The following is an 8,311-nucleotide window of genomic DNA, read 5'->3' as shown; positions in this document are numbered from 1 at the left end:
GAGGGACTTTCTCTCTTGACGGCAGCTCGGCATATGTGCTCATATGTGCTTTGTTCAGCAGACAGACCAATCCTTTGGACACGAGGAGACGACTCGGTCTCTCCATTTCGGGCTGAAACCTGCAGAGCCGAGAGCGTCTCGACACAAAACAATCTGTTCAGATTGAAGAGTACAGTCCCTTTCTCTCAGACAAGTTATGCTCCGCACTGAAGCATTCATAATGAGGCATATGTTGTGTATGCGTTTGGACAAACACACAATTTTTCTACATCTACAGCCGGGACAGGCGGGCTGGCAGGTGCATCTGCTTCTTGTGGAAGACACGCTGCACTGATTGGCTGAGTCAGCACAACCCTCTGACAGGTACATGGATAGCTGTCCGCCAGCTAATTTAAAGATACACACACACATATGCAGTATTTCAGGACTAGGCTATATACAGCAAAATAAAACAATGATATATGCACCTGCAAATAATAAAGACACGTTTTTGATTATGCATGCACATATGATGCACATATAGAGTATGTGGATGCGTAGAAGCACACGCACCCACACACATGCACAGAAAGACAGTTAAGCGGTGCTCATCTCTCAAAGCTGTGTCAAAGATCACAATGGCGTAATGAAGTAAAAAGTTCAAGGTGGAAGAGAGCGAGAGACGGAAAATAGGCAGCGAGAGAGATGTATTGTTATGTGAGAGAGGAGCTTGTTACCGGAGATAGACAGATACGTGGCAGACGGTGGGAATGTTTCCGAGAGAAATGCAGGAAAGGAGACATGAAGGATCTCGAGAGCCAGTGACAGGAGAGGGTGGGAAAGAGTGGAACAAAGAGGAGGACAAAGAGAAGGCATCTGAGCACAGATGGAGAGTATGAACCCATCAAGGTCAGCTGATGTGATGTAACGCGTCAGAAAGGGACAGTCTCTTCTGTCCTTCAATCATCTGTCCATCCCTCCATCCTCCCTGGCACTGCCAGGCTTCAATGCCATCCTTTTGGCACCCACACAACCTTCGGGCGTGATGAGAGCAATTCATTATGGGGGCGAGGGCTTTGGTATGCAGCAGCCGCCGCTACGTTGCAATCACCTCCACGGCATCCCAATTACCTCAGGTCTAATTGATGATAGATTTATTAAAGTTAATGAGCCATCTGGCCATCTGTTGAGCAGCCGATGCAGCACAGGGGACGATCGGTGGCGAGGGCAGAAGATGCATGGGCAAAAAAAAAGCTGCAAGGACAGATCTCGTCTCGCGTGGGAGGGGGGGGGGAGCTTAGAGGGGAGACAAAGAGATTCACTGCCAGCTCCTTTACTCTATTTCTCCCTACCTCCTTTCCTCCCTCCTTTCCTCCCTCCCTGCAATCAAAGGCAAGCTCTCACATCACTCCGTGTTTTTTCCACTCTCCCATACGTCTTGCATCCTTTTTATGGCGTTCATATTTCAACTATATGGCTCTATATATGGCGGGTATATATATGGCATATGATTAACGGCCCTCAACCGGCTCTGTATGTCCAATAAATCATAAACATATATATTTTACAGACTTATATACTTCTTGGAGCCAGAGATGAAATTATAATTTCAGATAGCAGTTCTGCTGCTGGCCAGTGTATATTTTATTTTGTCTCTCAGGCCCAGTGGTGGACTGTTGTGGCTGCTATTAAGTCCCTTTGTTGTGGCGTCATCATCTAGTGGCTTTTCAAAGGGTTCTGAGACTCTGGAGGGCACACATCGAACTGTATTTTAGTCCGTATATATTTCTTTGTGAGTGTATATTTGTCACATGCATGCGTTTCAATAAACATATTCCTCGCTCTTAGACTAACGCGTTTATTGTATGTACTTGTGGGCAAACTGCTGCCTGCAGGAGCGGCTACACTATTTAGATAGCGTTATTAATCCCAAGTGCAGATGTCAGGTGCAAGGATATGAAAATCTGTATGACAGGTGTGTGCTGCCACCGATTACCCATTTTGTCACATTTATCTACTGGCCAAATATAGCAGCTACCTCTTCGCCGCCCTCTCTATCCAACACCCCATCACATCCAAAAAGAGATAAAACATCTGGGCTGAGAACCCGCAGTAGTTATAAATTATCACCTCCAGCTGTTTTTTTTCCCCAAGCACATGGATCCAATATTGCCTAAGACCCAAGGTCAAAAAGTTGAAGGATTTGGAGTAGAAATGTGAAATTTGGTGTGACAGTGCTATTTTGTCATGTCATTTTAAGCACTCTGCTGTGTAATTATATCTATTGTAGACTAGATTTGACTAATTTGGGCTCCATAAATTAACTTAATAAATCCCCACAGGAAAAATGTAAGGAGCTAATGGTAAATATCCTCTGAAAAGGCCGATATCAAACCTATAGGAGCTCCAGGACATTAAATACTAATATTAGTTTTTTTCATTGGGTTAAATTAAATATGTGTATGTAGAATGTATATTGGATGTCAGCCCTGCAGGTCTGATAATGTTATTGTTAGGCATCCTCTACTAGCTTCCTTTCAGTCTTTGTGTCGGGGGGGGCGGGGGATATTTGAACATGTTCTCATCCCAACGAGTCACATCCTGACGCTTGGTCAGGACCCCTTTGGGATCACTTTCTACTGGGTAGCCCAATGTGTCAAACTATGGCTTTCCAAACATCAAGCCAAAAACACCTTCATAGGTTGAGACAACAAAACCAGATTAATTAGGTGTTGGAAAACCATCCTGTTTGGCCTTAAAATAAGTATGTAAATTAAGTAAAAAAAGTATGGAAAACACGTGACACCCGAGAACGCCCAAAAGGTCTCAATTCTGCTCCAAGGCTCTGTTCCAAATGTCGTAGAATGGACTTTTCATACAAAAATATTATTAATGCTTCATACATGCTATATACCAAATTAACGAAGAGATTCTGTTCAACACTATCCTGCAAGCCAGTGTACACACTCCAAACACAATTATACACAAACTCAAATAAGCAACTAAAAGAATGTCCACAATATCACTCTTTTTTCGCCATTGCTGAGCCGACCACACACTCCGGTAGGCGCTAATAAGAAGAAGCTAAATGCTAACACGGAAAACCGAAATAGCAGAAAACACGCCAATAACACACTGAATCCAAAGATATCTTCACTATTTATCTAAGTGAAACCACCACAGAGCTGTGAGCAAACAAGCACCAGAACAACAAACCGCTTCACTGCTAATATTTCATAAACTCCTTACCTTTGTGCTCTTTTGATGTAAACAAAGGCATATTTCCCCGGGTCCTACTGTTCTATCAACATCCTGTTGCGGCTCTGAACTGTTTCCTGAAGACATTGGGATCAATCTAACTTAGGGTAACTAACATTTAACCTATTTCAGTTTTGGCCAATGGGTTTGACCCATGGGGGCGGATCACGGTTTTCGATTATTTTATTGGCTTAAAATTCTGTCAAACAACTCGAAGTTCGCATCACACTCCTCACACTCTTCCGGTTCAAATCTTATGTCACATGCGCAAATCGGCCAATCACAGGCTTTAGTAAGGTTCAAATACATCACGTAAAACTCATATTCTGACGAAAATGAGCCATATTTTACAGGTTTTTATATAGCCAAAGCTCTCAAAATGATGCCAAACTGCTATATTAGATATATTGAACACTATTAGTGATAAAAGAAGTGAAATATATAGTTATATAGTATATACAAGTCCAATAAAACAGCTATTTGGGCTACTTCCAAAATCAGAATTGACGTTGGCTGACCTCAGCTGACCTTGATTTCTCAGGCATACTTCACTTTATCAAAGCCAATTTTTTTTTTAAAAGGACTGCTGACATGTTGTGATATGATTTGGGAGAGTTTAGGCCAGCTTCTGCATCATTTCAAATCAATAAAAGTGCTTTTTAGGTTAAAAAAAAAGTCGAACCTGAAAATGTTCAATTTGAGCTGTGTGTAACATTTGTCCAGCATTTACCAATAACATATACAATGATATGTACACATATTAACAAAGCTCACATTTATTTGTGTTATTATGCCATTTAAATTATTCAAATAGACCTTGTAGTTAGCGAGATAAGCCCCTTTGCGTAAGGGTAGGACATTTTCGAGCACAGGGCTAAAAATAGGCCGAGGGTTCAAGAGGTTAATTAAAACAGATGCGTTTACACCCGTCCACACTAGGAGGTAACCCCAGAGTTTTCAAAAGTATCCGTTCTCGGGAGCATTTTTTAAACTCCGGCCTTGTCTGGACGCTTAGTGTAAACATAACAAAAGAAATGCGTTTTAAAATGGAAACGTAGTAGTGTTGACATGGCCTTAGTGTCAAAGTCGTTACCCTTAACTTTCGTTAGGCTATATAAATGTTACATTGTTTCCTTCATTGGCACATAATTAACATCTTAATAGCAAGGTTTTCTTTCATGTATTAGCACCTAAATCATTGTGTTTTCATGACCTTAGAATGAGCCTTTTATATCTACATATGAAGGGGGTCCCCAACATGGAGCTCACTATGTTGCACAGCCATGTTTCTACAATAGCCCAGAACCGACAAACCAAACACTGGCTCTAGAAAGAGCCATTCACGTTTTTGTATTGACCACCATAGTTCTCCTAAACGCTTGGCACCCAGGACAAGTTTCAGTTGGTTATAATCTGCAACCTACCTACTATAGATGCTGCCAGATCCTACACTCTGGCCTTTTAAGTATTCATTTCATTTGGTAGATCAGGACGCTCTTCTTCTATTACACACAGTCATTACACAAGACATTTTGCTAGATTGTGTTTCCTTGGTGCGCTCACGTGCTGTTCATGTGTGTCGACACGTGTGTTCATTGGAGCTGAGATGTGTTGCAGTGTCCTACACCTCTGAACTGCTACTGTAGTGAGCAGCAGTACTGTAGGTAGGTGATTATCTGCCCCGAGGCAGTCTATACAGAGAATCTCCCATGTGACAGCCTGCCGCCATTTGATACATGTGAAAAACACGGGCACACACTGCAGCCGTGTTATACACCTGAACCAGTTTATTACAGAGTCCTATTTTCTTTAAACCAGTGAAACAACCTCCCAGTAAAACCCTTTATCGTGTTTCTAATACAGTTTGTTTTAGGACTTTTCTACAAGCGTTGTCATTTTGTGCAGTGAAGTCTTGAAGGTTGAATATACTGTCCACAAATTATAAGGTTGAGTTTACTAATGTATATGTACAGTACGTTCGGGACAATGTCAATGGTGGACAGATCATTCTCTGGTATATACTGTATATGGTCCCTTTATCGTTTTAATGATTTTCCTGACAACAATAGAAAACCAGAGACCAAGAACAATTCTTTTGCTCAAATAAAACTACCTGGTCTCTGTTCTTGACAGTTAGTTTGCGCTATTTTAATCAAACAAAACTTTATTTAGGAACATGTGTAAACACAATATAACTTTAAATAAGACAGGATTTTAAATTTCAGGTTGATAGTGTACTTTAAAGGTGTATATTCTAAAAATAAATGCAATTAATCAAATTACCAAATTGATTAACATGCAGTGAATTTTGGGGCCCCTATGGGTCTGTGGCAATTGCCTGCTTTGCACAGCTGGTTATACAGCTAGTAGTTTGTTATTATGATTAATCTATTGTCGGTTTTAGTATTTTTATGCATACGTTGATGACAATAAAGGGACAATATAGGAGAATTCCAGCCTTTAATGTTGTAGTCATTTGATTAAAAGCACTGAATTGTGGAAGGCAGTGATAAACGACCAGTTTTGTCATTGAAATACTTGTAATAATCATGTCAGCAAACTAATTTAGTATACGATCATTCCATTTCATTCTATACATTGAAGGGAAACTGAAACATGTCTCGGCCCACTGAGCCACCCAGACGCCAGCTTTTATTGTTCAAAGAGTTGAGGGGTCATCGCTTTATGGAGGGCGACATGGGGGACGCTGGGACGCTGTCGACTCCAGCTGGGCCTAATGATAACCATGTGAGCACATAAAAGTCATTCTACTCTGTAGTCCACTGTCGCCTCATGCTGTAAATTGTGGCTAAAGCTATAAAGCGAGAAGGAGCAATTTCCCTGAAATCCTCCCTTAATGTGGGACGAGGCCACGGCGGACGCCACAGGGATGAGATTTCAGTCTCATCACCTTTGAACTTGTGTTTGCGTAACAAAAGGGAAAAATGCCAAATGTGAACTGCGAGAGTGATGGGGGGGGGGGGGGGGGGGGGGGGGATGAGGACGGCATGGATAGAAAGAAGATGGAAAATTAGAATGATTGAGGGAAGTGACAGGGGACGCTGCAGATGAGAGAGGCGTAGGAGTAAGAGCAGCCGATCAAATTTTATGGTTGACTTATCCCTTTCACAGCCCCTTGAAATAGCCAAACAATTTACAATCATCCAAAGCATTAACCTTTCACGAGCCAGAGGGACTCATTGTCCATGATGCCGCGATGAGGCGCTTTGCATGCCTGATGAAACGACGCAGGGAAATAACTCATTCAGCGGGCCAAACAAAGAAACGGAGAGGAAGAGAAGGAGCAGGAAGGGGAGAGGGAGAGAAGGAGAGAGAGAGAGAGAGAGAGAGAGAGAGAGAGAGAGAGAGAGAGAGAGAGAGAGAGAAGGAGGACAAGGAGTAATGTTTTCGAGAGGCTTTTGTTAGGGAAGGCAGATTGGCTCGTGCATCAGGCTGAGGGATGGCAGGGAGGTTTCGCAGTGGCTTCGCTGCCCTCCACCGTCCGTACTTAACGTTTTCTTTTTCAGGTGAGGAGGAGGAGGAGGTGAGAGGAAGTCCAGAGTTACAGTGGGAGAGGGGAAGCATTAAGCGCACAAGAAGCAGCCTTGATTCCCATCTCGTGGCGGGGAGCCAATGTCCATGCCATTTACTGCATGACAGCCTCCCATATCTCCATCAATCCCCAACACAAGCCGGGAAAAGGACCGAGATTGACAGAGTGTGTTTGTTGGTGTATGTGTGTGTGTGTGTGTGTGTGTGAAAAAGGAAGAAGGAAAGGAGGAGGGAAAGCAAGAAGGAAAAGAGGGAGAGCAAACAAAGTAGGAGAAAGAAACAGTCACAATAGAAAGAGGTCTTCGTACAGTCCGAAAACTAACTCAAACTTGACATAAAGAAATACGTTTTCAGGAGCCGGAAGCCTGCGAGGTATGAGAGGACAGCTAGAACAATCCCATCAAAAATAAAACCACGGATAATTAAATCAGGAAAATAAACAAACACAAGCAGAGAGAGAGAACACCAACGCTGGCGGAGGCAATGATGTTCCACCGATTAACGCGCAGCTGTGGTCAACAAGATCAGCAAACATGTCATGTTTCCTGCATTTCACGGTTCACACTCTTTGATTTACATCATCAATCATAATTTTCTGCTGCTGTGATTATGATGCAGAACCAGGGCTGAGTACTGAGCCCCCGCCCCCTCCCTTTTAAATGATTTTTAGTATTTAGATTTTCCATATTGTAAGTGTGAGTATATGAGAGTATTGCTTTACTCAACTGTTCTATTAGCATTCAGTTGTATTCTATTGTTCGTTGTTTTTTCCCCAACATAAAGGTCAATAACACTGTTTCAAAGACTTTTAAAGACTTATTTTAAGGTTTATTATTCTAGTTTTTGGCATATAAGTAGTGGAATTTGGTCATTCTTTATTTGATGGGTCCAATTTTCCCTCATAATTTCAAAAAAAAGAAACAATTTGTTGGTTATTATGGGGAAATAGAGATAAAGTTTAGAGACTAGTTTTGTAGTTTGTTTAAATGTCTGTTTGTTGCTAATTACCAGAGCAAGTCCACATTGATCCACTTGGGTATTGAACATGTTCGACACAGACCAGAGAAGGAGAACCCACTGGGACCAGATTAGACTGAACATCATTTAGACCTGTCCTGACTCCGGTTCCAGGTCCGGTCTTGATTACTAGAAAGACTACAAGACTACACTTTATCCGAATCAAAGTCAAAACTGTTTTGAATTCCTCTTCTAGAAATCGAAGAGACATGTAGCAGATTAAAAGGCATCAATGTCCTTCTGTATATACATCAGACGCATTGAGGAGGAGGAAATGAAAGTTTCTGAACTCTAATCTCTTAACTGCCAATTTATTAGACCTGAACTACGCTAATTATTAGAAGAGATACAATTAGAGTAGTGGAGACAAATTGAGAGAAAGACAAGGGGGGGGAATGGATTGATAACCGAGAGAGAAAAAAGAGAAGAAGACCAAGGGAGCGACAGAGAAAAAGCGGGAGATAAAGAGGCAGAGCGGCTGCATACAAATGACCCCTTTTAGCTA

Source organism: Pholis gunnellus, assembly GCF_910591455.1.
Source record: "Pholis gunnellus genome assembly, chromosome: 4".
Classification (NCBI taxonomy): Eukaryota; Metazoa; Chordata; class Actinopteri; order Perciformes; family Pholidae; genus Pholis; species Pholis gunnellus.
This window is presented reverse-complemented; position numbering follows the sequence as displayed.